The sequence below is a fragment of the Pan troglodytes genome, chromosome 16, assembly GCF_028858775.2.
Source record: "Pan troglodytes isolate AG18354 chromosome 16, NHGRI_mPanTro3-v2.0_pri, whole genome shotgun sequence".
Lineage (NCBI taxonomy): Eukaryota > Metazoa > Chordata > Mammalia > Primates > Hominidae > Pan > Pan troglodytes.
This window is the reverse complement of record NC_072414.2, coordinates 56,336,464-56,353,422: the sequence shown is the minus strand read 5'-3', so window position 1 is coordinate 56,353,422 and position 16,959 is coordinate 56,336,464. Positions and strand designations below refer to the sequence as shown.

The 16,959-nt window shown below is 43.6% G+C and overlaps 1 protein-coding gene across 34 annotated transcripts in view; it reads left to right on the top strand.

Moving 5' to 3' along the window:
- The window catches only part of CSNK1G1 (casein kinase 1 gamma 1), a 206,809-nt gene that overhangs the window by 12,734 nt on the left and 177,116 nt on the right, over positions 1 to 16,959 (top strand). For 11 of the 34 annotated variants that reach the window (XR_010151315.1, XR_008539273.2, XR_010151316.1 and 8 more), the window contains exon 1: positions 7,623 to 7,897. The exons of 11 other annotated variants lie outside the window; for them this stretch is intronic. The gene's annotated coding sequence lies outside the window, so the exon portion shown is untranslated. Of the gene's footprint in view, positions 1 to 7,582; positions 7,898 to 16,959 lie in introns of those variants that run through there. 12 more of the 34 variants (XR_010151313.1, XM_009428993.5, XM_009428989.5 and 9 more) reach the window with 6 other exon arrangements.

Genomic DNA, 16,959 nt, shown 5'->3' with positions numbered 1-16,959 from the left:
GGCTAATTTTTTACATTTTTAGTAGAGGCAGGGTTTCACCATGTTGACCAGGTTGGTCTCCAACTCCCAACTCCTGACCTCAGGTGATCCGCCTGACTGGGCCTCCCAAAGTGCTGGGAATTTTTTTTTTTTTTTTTTTTTTTTTGAGACAGTCTCACTCTGTTGCCCAGGCTGGAGTGCAGTGGCGCAATCTTGGCTCACTGCAAGCTCCACCTCCCGGGTTCACACCATTCTCCTGCCTCAGCCTCCCTAGTAGCTGGGACTACAGGTGCCTGCCACCATGCCCTGCTAATTGTTTTTGTATTTTTAGTAGAGATGGGGTTTCACCCTGTTAGCTAGGATGGTCTTGATCTCCTGACCTTGTGATCTGCCCGCCTCGGCCTCCCAAAATGCTGGGATTACAGGTGTGAGTCACTGCAGCCGGCCAAGATTCAAATTTTTTAGAAACAATTACATGCCTACATTCAACTTCAGTCTGGGAGCAGTGGCTCACGCCTATAATCCCAGCACTTTGGGAGGCCGAGGCAGGTGAATCACATGAGGTCAGGAGTTCGAGACCAGCCTGGCCAACATGGTGAAACCCTGACTCTACTAAAAGTGCAAAAAAAGACTGGGCATGGTGGCTCACGCCTGTAATCCTAGCACTTTGGGAGGCCAAGGCGGGCAGATCACCTGAGGTCAGGGGTTCAAGACCAGTCTGGTCAACATGACGAAACCCCATCTCTACTAAAAATACAAAAATTAGCCAGGTGTGATGGCGGGCACCTATAATCCCAGCTACTTGGGAGGCTGAGGCAGGAGAATCACTTGAACCCGGGAGGCAGAGGTTGCAGTGAGCCCAGATCACGCCACTGCACTCCAGGCTGGGTGACAGAGTGAGACTCTATCTCAAAAAATAAATAAATAAAATAAATAAATAATAAAAATGCAAAAATTAGCCGGGCAGGGTGGTACATGCCTGTAGTCCCAATTACTCAGGAGGCTGAGGCAGGAGAATTACTTGAACCTGGGAGGTGGAGGTTGTAGTGAGCCGAGATCATGCCACTGCACTCCAGCCTGGGCCACAGAGTGGGACTCCGTCTCAAAAAAAAAAATTTTTGCAAGTATATATTTGATGATGTCTCACTTTCATTAGGCAAATTTATACATAATGTTTCCTTTTCGAAGCATTTTCAAAATGTAGCATGGCCACTTAGCTTTTCTAAACAGAAGGGAAGTATAGACCCCTTCTTTTCATTGAAACTGAATTAAAAAGTAAAATCTACCCATTAAGAAGATAGTTAAACTAAGATTGATTGATTGATTGATTTTGAGGCAGTGTCTTACTCTATTGCCCAGGCCAGAGTGCAGTGGTGTGATCTCAGCTCACTGCAGCCTCAACCTCCCTTGCTCAAGTGATCCTCCTGCCTCAGCCTCCTGAGTAGCTGGGACTAAGGCATGCGCCACCACACTCAGCTAATTTTAAATTCTTTTTTAGATATGCGGTTTTGCTCTGTCACAAGCTGGTCTTGAACCCCTGGGCTCAAGCGATCCTCCCGCCTCAACCTCCGAAACTGCTGGGGTTAAAGGTGTGAGCCACCATGCCCAGTCAAAACCAAGGTTTTAATTTTGTACCCTTCTTCACAAAGTTAGTCTGCTTTTTTTTTTTTTGAGATGGAGTTTCGTTCTTTTTGCCCAGGCTGGAGTGCAATGGTGCGATCTTGGCTCGCCGCAACCTCTGCCTCCCAGGTTCAAGTGATCCTTCTGCCTCAGCCTCCTGAGTAGCTGGGATTACAGGCATGTGCCACCATGCCAGGCTAATTTTGTATTTTTAGTAGAGATGAGGTTTTTTCATGTTGGTCAGGCTGGTCTCGAACTCCTGACCTCAGGTGATCCACCCACCTCAGCCTCCCAAAGTGTTGGGATTATAGGCATGAGCCACTGCTCACAGCTTTTTTTTTTCTTTTGATGCATTATTCAAATTATTAATGCTAGTGTTACTCCTGACCAGATAATGATTAAAACTACTCTGGAATTTTTGAATGCTAGAGCATTGTGAGCATCATATGTATTTTGTGTTTCCATAGTTTTACAAAGGAAGAGCAAATACTCAAGAGAAAATTATAAAGAGAGCTCAAAGACTTATTTAAAAGATGTCAAATGCTTATTATTTTTCCCCCTCATCTCTCCCATGAGATTCTAAAAAAAGTAGAATTTTGCCTGCGTGCAGTGACTCACACCTGTACTCCCAGCACTTTTGGAGGCTGAGGCGGGAGGATCGCTTGAACTCAGGAGTTTGAGACCAGCCTGGGCAACATAGACCTCATCTCTACAAATAATCAAAAAATTAACTGGGCATGGTGGCTCACATCTGTGGTCCCGGCTACTTTGTAGGCTGAGGTGGTAGAATTGCTTGAGTCCAGGTGGTTGAGGCTGCAGTGAGTCATGATAACATCACTGCACTCTAACCTGCTCAACAAAGGGAGACCCCGTCTCAACAGACAAAAACATGGAATATAAAGCCTAAACTAAATGCACTTTTCTCATGTGTACACTGCTTACAAATTCTACTGTACTTAGAATCTTCAAGCTAACTCACTTTCAGAAAAAAAATGTTCAACTGAGCCTTGGTTCAACCATCATTGTTATAATGGTTTCTTTTACCTTTGAGAATAGCATATGAAAGTGGGAGAGAGATTACAGGTATGAGCCACTGTGCCCGGCCACAACCTTCAATTATTTAGATAATTGTTATATCTTTAGCCTTCCTAAGGCTGTTATGTCTTCAAGCTTTCTAAGCATTAACATTTGATGGTTTATGTTATATGTATCCTAAGTGACTTTCTCTGAGTCCCTTGTGTAAGGGACTATGTCTTTTATATTGTATATTGCTTAGGCACATAAATGATAAGTTTGGCTAAATTTCTTCTTATTGACTCCACACATTCATTAATTGTTAGACTGTAGTTTTGGTATTTTATTTTATTTTATTTTTTATTTTTTGAGACAGAGTCTGGCTCTGTCACCCAGGCTGGAGTTCAGTGGTGTGATCTCGGCTCACTGCAACCTCCACCTCCCAGGTTCTCCTGCCTCAGCCTCCCAAGTAGCTGGGATTACAGGCACCCACCACCACACCTGGCTAATTTTTTGTATTTTTTTTTTTTTTTTTTTTTTTTTTTTTTTTAGTAGGGACAGGCTGGTCTGAAACTCCTGACCTCAAGTGATCCACCCACCTTGGCCTCCCAAAGTGTTGGGATTACAGGCATGAGCCACTCTGCCTGGCCTAGTTCTGGTATTTTATGTTTGAAGATGCCAATGTAACTCTAACAATATTTAAATATTAATTCCTGTAGTAGTATCTAAATATTAATAATTGAGTTACAGCATATTGGGTTTCCCCAATATACATTAGATATGTTAAGTTTTTAAATGATTACCAAGGGCAATAAAAAAAATGAAGACAGCTCAAGAGAGTGGGAGAAAAGTTTGGAAGTCCCATATTGATCTGTAGGATGAAGGTACTGTACTGACTTAATGAGGGCTATTTGAGATCTGGCCCAGATCTGAGAGCACTGCCTTATAGTTCATATTAAGAATATGGATTCATGGGCTGGGCGCGGTGGCTCACACTTGTAATCCCAGCACTTTGGGAGTCTGAGGCGGGCGGATCACGAGGTCAGGAGATCGAGACCATCTTGGCTAACACGGTGAAACCCCATCTCTACTAAAAAAGAAAAAATTAGCCGGGCGTAGTGGTGGGCACCTGTAGTCCCAGCTACTCGGGAGGCTGAGGCAGGAGAATGGCGTGAACCCAGGAGGCGGAGCTTGCAGTGAGCCCACATCGCGCCACTGCACTCCAGCCTGGGCGACAGAGCGAGACTCCGTCTCAAAAAAAAAAAAAAAAAGAATATGGATTCATGGCCGGGTGTGGTAGTTCACACCTGTAATCCCAGCACTTTGGGAGGCTGAGGCCTCCAAGAGTTCAAGACCAGCCTGGGCAACAGAATGAGACCCCCTTCTCTACAAAAAATACAAAAATTAGCCAGGTGTGGTGGTTCACAGCTATAATCCCGGCACTTTGGGAGGCTGAGGCAAGCGGATTGCTTAAGCTCAGGAGTTCAAGACCAGCCTGGGCAACATAGTGAGATCCCATCTCTACAGAAAATACAAAAATTAGCTGGGTGTGGTCACACACTGCATGCCTGTAGTGCCAGCTATTTGGGAGGCTGAGGTAAAAGGATCGCTTGAGCCTACGAGGTGAAGGCTGCAGTGAGCCAAGATTGTGCCTGCACTCCAGCCTGGGTGACAGAGTGAGACCCTGTCTAAAAAGAAAAAAAAAAAAAGAGAGAGACTATGGATTCCCCACAAAAATTACAAAAGTGTAGTTAAACTCACATACCTAATTTTAGGTGGGGTTTGTACTATCTATCTTTAGAGATCTCAAAGCAATGAGTATGTTGAAAATAATAGAATAGAGGACATGTGATGAATTAGGAGTCAAGCCAGTTATTCATACACCTATACAAAAGTGCCTGGAGTTTTTAAAAAAGCTGTAGGAAGAGAGGATGTAAACAAATGCTGCTTATAAATCATTTTTCTTCAGGCAGTGGGTAAAATGAGTGATGCATAGGAATTTGCATTTCTACATTGGCTTACGCTATCACATTTAATCATAACTATTGATTTTCTTAATAAAACATTTCTTTCTATAGAACACATTTATTATTTACCATAATCATGTTTTAATTTTTTGAAACATCCTAGTCTATCATAGTTTTAGATATATTGTTGTTCATTGAGCTCATTTTATTTACTATTTCAAAGTTTTTTGATATTTAAACCTGGTTGGCAATTGAAATACCAAGCTCTGTTTTGTCAGGGTAACATGTTTACCACTTGTCACTTTCAGCCAGGTTTTTTTTTTTTTTTCTTGGAGACGGAGTCTTGCTCTGTCTCAGGCTGGAGTGCAATGGCACGATCTTGGCTCACTGCACCCTCAGCCGCCTGGGTTCAAGCGATTCTCCTGCCTCAGCCTCCCGAGTAGCTGGGATTACAGGCATCTGCCACCATGCCCGGCTAATTTTTTTTTTTTTTTTTCTTTTGTATTTTTGGTAAAGATGGGGTTTCTCCATGTTGGCCAGGCTGGTCTCAAACTTCTGACCTCAGATGACCCACCCTCCTTGGCCTCCCAAAGTGCTGGGGTTACATGTGTGAGCCACTGCATCCCGCCCAGGTTTTTAAAGGAACAATTAGTGGATGAGCTGAAATTCCATTTGAATTGTGCATGTGTATATACTCCCACATGTATTCATGTCAATGGCAGAGGTGGAGATGTATTAAACATCCTATTGACCCATTTGAGTTTGAAGTGACTTCCTAAAGGTTTTGCTGAAGTGATTGCCTATGGTGAATCAATTTAACCCTGTCTCATGCATACAGGAAACCAATAGACGTGGTGTTTCGTTTAAGTGACCAAAGCTCATTTCCTCTCTGCCCCAGTTAAGGTGGATAACAGTTCAATTTTGGTGTCTATAAAGAGGTTATCATGACCAATAAAATTAGAGCCTGCCATGGCAAGTATATTCACTGCCATGGAATAGAAAACAAATTTAGGAGCTACTGTTAAGCATTCTGCTTGTAAGAAGACCTATTTAAGATAGGAAAACCAAATGAAGATTTTTACTCATTTTTCTCTGAATGCCCAACTGCATTTCTCTGAATATTTACCTGCCATAACGATATGGGTTCTTTTCCTTTTTTTTTTTTTTTTTTCTTTTTTCTGAAACGGAGTCTCGCTCTGTTGCCCAGGCTGGAGTGCAATGGCGCAATCTCGGCTCACTGCAACGTCTGCCTTCTGGGTTCAAATGATTCTCATGCCTCAGCCTCCCGAGTAGGTGGGATCACAGGTGCCCACCACCACGCCCAGCTAATTTTTGTATTTTTAATAGAGACAGGGTTTCACCAGTTTGGCCAGGCTGGTCTCGAACTCCTTACCTCAGGTGATCCTCAGGCCTCGGCCTCCCAAGTGCTGAGATTACAGGCGTGAGCCACCGCACCCAGCCCCCAGATACGGAGTTGTTTTTTTCGAGTATTACTTTGTTGACTTTTACCCCAACCATTCATTTTCCCAATATTTTCAAACTCCAAATCACCCAGACACAATAAATGAGGTCTCTTTTCTTATCCATAGTGTCGGTATGAAAGTTTATTTTGAAGGTTTTTTTTTTTTTTTTTTTTTTTTTAGACGGAGTCTAGCTCTGTCTCCATGCTGGAGGGCAGTGGCGCGGTCTCGGCTCACTGCAACCTCCGCCTCCCGGGTTCCCGCGATTCTCCTGCCTCAGCCTCCCGAGTAGCTGGGACTACAGGCACACGCCACCACGCCCGGCTAATTTTTGTTTGTTTGTTTATTTATTTATTATTATTTTTGAGACGGAGTCTCGCTCTGTCGCCAGGCTGGAGTGCCATTGGAGTGCAATGGCACGATCTCGACTCACTGCAATCTCCGCCTCCCGGGTTCAAGCAATTCCCCTGCGTCAGCCTCCCGTGTAACTGGGACTACAGGCACGTGCCACCACCCCCAGCCAATTTTTTGTATTTTAGTAGAGACGGGGTTTCACCATGTTGGCCAGGATGGTCTCCATCTCCTGACCTCGTGATCTGCCCGCCTCGGCCTCCCAAAGTGCTTACAGGAGGACTACAGGCGTGAGCCACCGCGCCCGGCCAATTTTTGTATTTTTAGTAGAGACGGAGTTTCACCATGTTGGCCAGGATGGTCTCCATCTCCTGACCTCGTGATCCGCCAGCCTCGGCTTCCCAAAGTGTTGGGATTACAGGTGTGAGCCACCGCACCCGGCATATTTTGAGTTTTGAGTGGAGGATTAGACAGTCTTCTTCCTTCCCAAATTTGATTATGGGCTCCCTTTAGCCTTTTTCTTTGTTTTCTGTCTTTTTTCCACCACCACCCCGCCCCCGAGGCGCAGTCTCAAGAGGTCCTGAGAACATGTGCCCTGCTCTCTGTTTTAAGGATTAAAATAACTGTCGAGTTACATTGAATCTTTTTTGCCTATTCCATTTGGCTAGGTTAATTCCAGACCTTACACAAACATGTGCAGCTCTTACAAAATATAGGTGAAGACAACATTTTTCTAACCATTCGGCTTCATGGGCTGTCACAGGAGAACTAAGTGCATGAAAAACCTTTCACAACATTGAAAGAAATTTTAAAAATCTGGTTGAAACACAATTAAAAATCCACAAGAGGGAGATGCTTGCTAAACCGTCAGAAAATAATTCCCTCGAGGGACCTGAGAGAGGAGCCTGGAGCCTTAGGAACAGCCACTGGGTCAGCCACGGGATTAAGGGTGGGAGGGAGCAGGAGTATATAGAGACGGGGGGCTTGGGGAGGAGTACAGTTGAAGGGAAAAGCGGGATGGGTTTCGTGCCTCTGGCAGCGAAGCGTGTACTTGGTCTAAGATCTTGAGCAGAAGGTAAGAGCGTGTTGCCAAAGCAGAGCTCGGTGCTCCCGATATATCTTCTGGTAGTCCCAGAAGAAATGGGGGTGGGTTGCTTTGAAGGCACTTCCGCTTAGCAACCCCACGCGGTTGCTAAGGAGGGGGCAGCCATGGGGATAACCCGGAAGTGATGGTGTCAGTTTAACGCTGCCTGCCCAAAGTTTGTCCTATTAGGCCCGCCAGGGTACTCTGCGACTCCGGGACGAGGGCGGGGCCGCGCTAGTGGTTCCGGTTCGGCTCCAGCCGCCCCTCGGCTCCTCGCCTTCCCCCTCCCGTCCGCCTTCTCCCCTCCCTCCCGCTCCTGGGAAAGAGAGAAACCACCGCTGCGGGTGGGTAGAGAAGCACTTGGCGCCTCGGGGAGGGGACCGCGCCCGCCTCATTTGCGCCTTGCAGCACTGCTGGACCAGGTATCTGCCCGGCTTCGTCGGGGTTCTGTAGGCTGAAGTCTGAGGGGGTGTGTGTGTGTCTGAGGGGGTTGGTGGGGGGCCCTTTCCTGGGTGTGGGTGGGGGACGCCGGGATCCCGGGTGGGGCGCAGGCTGGCGTTTGTGTCTGTGGAGGGTTGCGGGGGCGGAATGGAGGGGCTGAGGGACACAGCGGGTGGAGAGTTTCGGTTAGCGGGGTAGAGGTAGGCGGAGGAGGCGCCCCTTCCGAGAAACTGACTCTAGCCGGGGTGGACCGGGAGTTTGCCACCTGGAGGACTTACTCTGAAAGGGGGAGCATCCCCCGGGAGCCAAAAGGAGGGCACAGATCTCGTCAGGGTGACTGGGGCAATCCCGTGCTTCCATTGCCCTCTTTCCCTACCCACCCCGCTGGGACAGAGCTGGACTTCGAAGGTTGTGGGGGTTCTGAGTCGACTGGGCACCGCGGGGAGCCGCCCTTGGCGGAGCTTAGGGCACAAGAGTGGGTAATGAGACTTTCCTCTACCCAACTTCCGTACGCTTCCCCCACTTCTTCCTTTACTGTTTCCTCGCCCCCACGTCCTACAGGAGCAATGTCCCCCAAGTGGGCAGGCATCACAATGTAAAAGAGAGTGGAACTGGGTTTGTTGCCCCTAAATGATACTTAAGATGTTTGGAAAGTGCCTGAATGACATACTCAACCAAGTCTCCCAGCTCGATATTAATTCCGGTATAAATTACCTTAGAAAAGTGGAATTCTGAAAAGCATTTAACAATAGGCTAGTCCAGGTGTAGTCTTGTGTAGTAGTTGTACGTGTTTATTTAAAAAGAATGGACTGGGGAAACCATATAGATGTATCACAGGTCTAGGCAAGACATGTTGAGGCAAGGCTTTTCCAGCCTCTTTCTTACCTGCCAGTAAACCTGCCCTAATTTAAATGAAGTAGAAAGATCCTCTTCATTTTTGTTTCAATCAGTGACTGAATACTAGGTGCTGTGTAGTGATGTCTCAGAATAGATATGTGAATTTTCAGAGAGAGAATGAATGTTCTGCTGTTGAGCCTGTGTCTTAATCTTTTAAGGAGATAATTGCGGTCAAGTGGAAGTATTGACTTTCAGGCAGATAAATCTTGGGTTGAACCTAGACTATGCCAGTTGCTAGTTACTGACCTTGGGCAAGTCATGGAACCTACCAGAGCTTTTGTTTCTTCATAAGTAGTATGAGTTAAAATTCTTACCTGTATTATAAGTAACATCCCATTTTAAACGGAACCACCTTTGAATTAGAAGATAAATTATTACCATTAATCATACACAGTCAAGGCAGCCCAGTTTTGTGAAACGAGGTTTGAGATAGGAAGGCAACCGGATAATATTGAAAAAAAAAAATGTATACAATAGGACTTTCAGTGTCTTCTCGAAATTGATCGTAGGTAGCATGAAATTCAGTTATCAGTAGTTTCTTAAAATTCAAAATAATAAAGTAGAATATGGCCCATTTATTGAAATGAGCAAAATATATTTTATAGATTTTTCTCAGCTACACCATATTGGTGTTTATAGTATGGATTAACACGAAATACATGAAAAAGTAATGTATGTAAATCTTAACATCACATGTCTCTTTAAAGAGAATTAAAATTGGGGTGTAAAATAGGAGGTACTTGTTTTTTGTTTGTTTGTTTGTTTGTTTGAGACAGAGTCTTGCTCTATCACCCAGGCTGGAGTGCAGTGGCACGATCTCGGCTCAGTGCAACCTCTACCTCCAGGATTCAAGCGATTCTCCTGCCTCAGCCTCCTGAGTAGCTGGGATCACAGGCGCCTGCCACTACACCCAGCTAATTTTTTGTATTTTTAGTAGAGAGAGGGTTTTACCATGTTGGTCAGGTTGGTCTTGAACTCCTGACCTTGTAATCCATCCGCCTTGGTCTCCCAAAGTGCTGGGATTACAGGTGTGAGCCACCGTGCCCGGCCTACTTGTAATTTTAAGATAAAAATCAGCAGCATCAGCAGCACCTCTCATCTCAGTTAGATTTATGCTACTAGAAAAACTTATATAATATTCAGAAAACAAAATCGAATACATTTCTGCCTTTAAATCATTCCTTATTATGATATAGAAATAAATCCAAGAAACATGAAGTCTGTTTTTTATTTATTTTTAGTGACAAGGTCTTTCTCTGTCACTTAGGCCAGAATGAATGCACTGGGGCAATTATACTCACTGCGGCCTCAAACTCCTGGGTTCAAGCAAACCTCCTGCGTCGCCCTCCCAAAGTGTTGAGATTACAGGTGTGAGCCACCTCACCCAGCCCATGAAGTCTTTTTCTTTCTTTTTTTTTTTTTTTTGAAATGGAGTCTCACTCTGTCACCCAGGCTGGAGTGTGGTGGCATGATCTCGGCTCACTGAAACCTCCACCTCCCAGGTTCAAGCGATTCTCCTGCCTCAGCCTCCTGAGTAGCTGGGATTACAGGCACATGCCACCACATCCAGCTAATTTTTTTGTATTTTTAGTAGAGACGAAGTGTCATCGTGTTAGCCAGGATGGTGTCTATCTCCTGACCTCGTGATCCACCTGCCTCAGCCTCCCAAAGTGCTGGGATTACAGGCATGAGCCACCGTGCCTGGCTGAAGTCTTCATGCTCATTTGTTTTGTGGATTTAAAATAATATAGTTATGTGTCACCTATTATATGTCAGATTTTCAGCTAACGTAGTTTGCTTTTTGAGGTGACTTATAGTTAGTTATTTTCAAATGTAATTTATACTCAGAGGACAAAAATCAAATAACTTCCTGTAATAATAGATGTTTGTGAGAATATAAAGTTTGCAATTCAGTTTGACCTTTTTTGAGAAGTTCATAAGTTTTGTGTAAATTTGTGAGAAATTTTCTTTTTTTTTTTTTAAAGACAGATTCTTGCTCTGTCACCTAGGCTGGAGTGCAGCAGCACAATCTCTGCTCATTGCAACCTCCGCCTGCTAAGTTCAAGGAGTTCTCGCACCTCAGCTTCCTGAGTAGCTGGAACTACAGGCGTGTGCCACCATGTCCAGCTAATTTTTGTGTTTTTAGTAGAGAAGGGGTTTTGCCATGTTGGCCAGGCAGGTCTCGAACTCCTGACCTCAAGTGATCCGCCAGCTTTGGCCTCCCAAAGTGCTGGGATTACAGGCATGAGCCAACACACCCAGCCCTGAGAAATTTTCAAATATATTTCTTCCCCATGTCTCTTTGTTTTATAAAGAGTTGAAATTAGGCCCGGCATGGTGGCTCATGCCTGTAATCCCAGCACCTTGGGAGGCCAAGGTGGGCGGATCACCTGAGGTCAGGAGTTTGAGACCAGCCTGAGCAACATGGAGAAACCCCATCTCTACTAAAAATACAACATTAATCAGGCATGATGGAGCATGCCTGTAATCCCAGCTACTCGGGAGGCTGAAGCAAGAGAATCGCTTGAACCCGGGAGGCGGAGGTTGCAGTGAGCCGAGATTGTGCCATTCACTCCAGCCTGGGCAAGAGCAAAACTCCATCTCAAAAAAAAAAAAAAAAAAAAAAGAAGAATTGAAATTATGTTTTGTGATAGTTACAGAGTTTTGGTAAGGTTATTCAGCTTTCTAAATGGCTCTTCTGAGAGTGTAAGGTCTGTATATATCTAAGCTTTCTGCTATGTTTTCTTTTATCTTTTTATTTTTATTTTTGAGGTGGAGTCTTGCTCTGTCACCCATGCTGGAGTGCAGCGGCACTATCTTGGCTCACTGCAACCTCCGCCTCCCGGGTTCAAGCAATTCTACTGCCTCAGCCTCCTGAGTAAGCTGGAACTATAGGCATGCGCCACCATGCTGGCTAATTTTTGTATTTTTAGTAGAAACGGTGTTGGCCATGTTGGCCAGGCGGCTCTCTAACTCGTGACCTCAGGTGATCCACCCACCTTGGCCTCCCAAGGTGCTGGGATTACAGGTGTGAACTGCCCTGCCCGGCTTGCTGTGTTTTCTCGTATCATTTTTTATCATCCTTTAAATATTAAAGTTGAGATCATATGCTTTGGTAAAGCTCTCAGAAGCTCCCACTTTTTCCCCTGTCTTCTTCTCAAACTATAATACTGTATTAATATTTTTTAAAATCTTTTTTGTTTTTGAGACGGAGTCTCTGTTACCCAGGCTGGAGTGCCCAGGCTCAGCTTACTGCAGCCTCTGCCCCTCAGGTTCAAGCGCCCCTCCTGCCTCAGTCTCCCGATTAGCTGGGATTACAGGTGTGCGCCAGCATACCCGGCTAATTTTTGTATTTTTAGTGGACATGGGGTTTTGCCATGTTGGCCACGCTGGTCTCGAACTCCTGGCCTCAAGTGATTGGCCCGCCTCAGCCTCTCAAAGTGCTGGGACTACAGGCGTGAGCCACCGTGCCTGGCCCGATAATCTATTAATTTTGATATAAGAGATAGTATACTAGCTGCTAGAGTAAAAAATTCTATCTTAATTGTGTGCAATGAATAGAGACGGTTAGAGATTTCTCAATCACCACTTCCTCTCAAAGTCTGTGGCCGTTCCAAGGATCTTTGCAGTTGTCAGTTATGGAATTTGCTTGTCAGGAAATCTAAAAATGACTAAACCTTTGTTTAATATCTATCTCTTGGATGACCTCAGAAAGTTTTAGGAAAGATTGGGAAGGTTTATATATGTACCGTATACTAGAATTAGATAATGAACACAATACAGCTAAATTTATTGGCGCTATGCAATCAGGAGTGAGTTACTGTGAAAATGTTATTAAAAAGTCCAGGTGGTGCTTTCTTTTTACTCAAACCAAATGAGTATTCTTCCAGAGCTCATTTTTATTTTAAAGCATATTTCTTTTATGGAGCTGTGATTTAGTCTCTAATAAGGATAAATAATCATTATATAAAAAAAGGCTGGTGTCATAGATTTTAGTACTACATATTGATAGAAACTGCTTCAGTGGTTTTAGATAAGTGTATTTTCCGGAAATAACTTTTGAATTTGTGGAATGATAGTTTTTCTCTTTTTAACAGCTAACTTGTCTCTACTCATTTCTGCCCAATATAGAAGCTCTGAGAAGCTGGGAGGAAAAAAAAAAAAGAAAAAGAATGGATTTACTTCAGAATTACCATTATAAGTTGTGGAGATTACTTATTTGGAGAGCAAAATTGGATTTTGACATTATTGGGATTGTGTTCAAGATGGACTCAGGAAAAAAAATTTAGATGCCATCTGTTCCAGATTCCTTCTCTCCCAACCCCTTTTATGTTTTATGGCTTTGAGTTCATCAGATTATTTTGTAAAAATAAAAATCCTCAGTAGATGTAGGTTATATAATATCAGCTCTATCAGTGAACATGTAACCAAAGATCTTGCATTTTTATATTGAGTTATACAGGATGATGACAGATACTGTTTAAAGTTAATTGTTATTTCAAACTATATGAATGGTAACTTCATGCATCTTTTAATTCTCACTGTTCACTTGATAAACCAATTTTTTTTTTTTTTGGAGACAGAGTCTTGCTCTGTTGCCCAGGCTGGAGTGCAGTGGCGTGATCTTGGCTCACTGCAAGCTCCATCTCCCGGGTTCACGCCATTCTCCTGCCTCAGCCTCTGGAGTAGTTGGGACTACAGGTGCCTGCCACCACACCCGGCTAATTTTTTTTCTTTTTGTATTTTTAGTAGAGACGGTGTTTCACCACGTTAGCCAGGATGGTCTCGATCTCCTGACCTTGTGATCCGCCCGCCTCGGCCTCCCAAAGTGCTGGGATTACAGGTGTGAGCCACCGTGCCCAGCCGATAAAACCATTTTTATAAGTAGTATTTAACATAGTCCACTTGTTGATGGAAGCTTAAAAAATTGATAAAAAGATATTTTAGATTAAATCTTTATTCACTTGATGTCTTAAAACCAGAAAAGAAGCTTCTTCTGAGGATTTTTAACTTAAAACAAGCTTACTTAAATTTACTCTTTCAGTAGTGGATTTTATCTTACCCTCTGTGCCAGTTGCTTAGTTTTCATCTAAATGTGTGCACATAGTTGACACTTTTCATTTGGGATTTTTTTAATTTTTAATTTTTTTTTTTTTTTAATTTTTGGAGACGAGGGTCTCAGTGTGTTGCTCAGGCTGGTCTTGAACTCCTGAGCTCAAGTGATCCTTCCACCTCAGCCTCCTGAGTAGCTGGGATTACAGGTGCTAACCACCATGCTAGGTTCATTTTGGATCTTAATAAATTCTGACGGCAGGCTTTTGGGTTACTAAACTGTAAAAGACCAAACTTGCTGAGGTTATAACCTTAACTTAGCGGACCAGAAAGACTCAGTCATCTCAGAGAAATTGAAATAGCACTAGTGTGGTATCCCAGAAATGGCCTAAAGAGAGAGCCATCTGGATAGAAGAGAAGCCATGCTTTGTCTGCAGCAGGAATGTTCTGATGAGATAGAAAGACAGATGGACTGTCCCCACACTAATGTAGTCTGTCCCTCACCCAGAAGCTCCAAGTGGGCAGTGTAGTTATAGTGGGGGTTGGGGTGCTAGGGATGGGAATTATTCTTTAATAATTTCTCACCCATCACATTGGAGGTGTGGGTATACTGGGTAGAGGGATATTCTCTTAGTTTTTGCCTTGTCCAGAGATGTCGGGTGAACAGGTAGCCATTGCCCTTGCCACGAAAAGGGAGAAGCCTGGGTGCCGAGTTTGATGTCTCCATCAAAATGCTACATAAATTTGCCAGGGAACAATAGCATTGGATTTCTGCTGCTTATACATTCTAACTCCTTAGCCTATAAAAAGGGGTATTTACGACTTCCTGAATGAAAGTTATACATTTTCTTCTGTCTTGATACTTTTTTTTTTTTTTTTTTTTGAGGTGGAGTTTCGCTCTCGTTGCCCAGGCTGGAGTACAGTGGCGTGATCTCGGCTCACTGCAACCTCCACATTCCGGGTTCAGGCAATTCTCTTGCCTCAGACTCCTGAGTAGCTGGAATTACAGGTGCCCGCTACCATGTCCAGCTAATTTTTTGTATTTTTAGTAGAGATGGGGTTTCACCACGTTGGCCAGGCTGGTCTCGAACTCCTGACCTCAGGTGATCTGCCCTCCTCGGCCTCCCAAAGTGCTGGGATTACAGGTGTGAGCCACCGCGCCTTGCCAATATGTTTTAAAATACACTTTAATTTCTCTGTTGGCCATAATGAATGATGTGAAATTTTTTTCTTTTCTTCCTTTTTTTGGTGTTTGAGTATCCATGATAATCACCAGATCTCATTTTAGCTTTAGGATAAATTGCTAACCACAGCCGTGATCAAGCCGCTTCCCAGCTGGAGTTCTTTTCCATTTCCTAGAGGTCACTCTCTGATGTGGGTGCTGGTGAGCAGAGAGAAATGACTAATGCCAGGAAAAGGCAAGGGGATTAAAATCTCTTAATTTTGTTTGCACTTTGCTAGAATTTCTGTAGTCTACAGTGGCAATATTTACTCTTTGAGATTGTGTATGCCCTATTGTGTTTTTTTCATTAATTTTTTTTTGAATACTTTTAGATTTCTGGAATAAGAGAGCAGATAGTACATAGAGTTCAGTGTGCTTCTCTCCTCCATCCCCCAGTTTCCCCTATTATTAACATCTTGCATTAGTGTGGTACATGTGTTACAATTAATGAAATAATATTGATACATTATTGTTAACTATAGCATCTGGTTTACACTAAGGTTCACTCTGCATTGTACATTCTGTGGGTTTTGACAAATGCATAATGACACGTATCCACCATTACAGTTTCCTACACATAGTTTCACCATCCTAAAAATCCTGTGTGCTTTACATCCCTCCTCTCCTGCCTGAATTACTGGTAGACACTGACCATTTTACTGTCTCTATAGTATTGCCTTTTCCAAAATGTCATATAGTTAGAATCATATAACATAGAGTTTTTTAAGACTGTTTTTTTTTTCACTTAGCAATATGCGTTGAATGTTCTTCGTGTCTTTTTTTTTTTTTTGACACAGAGTTGTGCTCTGTCGCCAGGCTGGAGTGCAGTGGCGGGATATCAGCTCACTGAAACCTCCGCCTCCTGGGTTCAAGCGATTCCCCTGCCTCAGCCTCCCGAATAACTGGGATTACAGGCACATGCCACCACTCCTGGCTAATTTTTTGTATTTTAGTAGAGACCGGGTTTCACCATGTTGGCCAAGATGGTCTCGATCTCCTGACCTCGTGATCTGCTCGCCTCAGCCTCCCAAAGTGCTGGGATTACAGGCAGGAGCCACTGTGCCTGGCCTCTTCATGTTTTTTTGTGGCTTCATAGCTCATTTCTTTTTATTGCAGGACAATTTTTCTTTTCTCTTTTCTTTTCTTTACATTTTCCTTCCTTCCTTCCTTCCTTCCTTCCTTCCTTCCTTCCTTCCTTCCTTCCTTCCTTCCTTCCTTCCTTCTTTCCTTGTTTCTTTCTTTTTTTTTTTTTAAGACGGAGTGTTGCTATGTTGACCAGGCTGGCCTTGAATTCCTGGGCTCAAGCGATCCTCCTGCTTCAGCCTCCCGAGTAGCTTGAACTACAGGTGCAAGCCAGCATACCCAGTTGGTATTGCTGAATAATTTTCTATTGTATAGATGTGCCACAATTTGTTGATCCCTTCACCATTTGAAGGACATCTTTGTTGCTTCTAGTTTTTGATAATGATGAATAAAGCTGGTATAAACATACATGTGTAGGTTTTTCTATCATTAAAAGTTTTCAGCTCTTTTGAGTAAATACCCAGGAGTGTGATTGCTGGATCTTATGATAAGACTATTTAATTTGGTAAGAAATTGTCAAACTGTTTCCCAAAGTGGCTATACCATTTTGCATTCCTATGAGTAATGAATAATAAGAGTTCCCGTTGTTTCACATCCTCACTAGCATTTGGTATTGTCTTTTTTTTTTGTATTTTACTCGTTATCTAATAGATATGTAGTAGTATCTTGTTTTAATTTGCAGTTCTCTATGATGTTGGGCATCTTTTCGTATGTTTGACATTTCTATACCTTTTTGGATGAGGTATCTGTTCAGGTCTTTTGCCCATTTTAAAATAAGGTTGTTTGCTT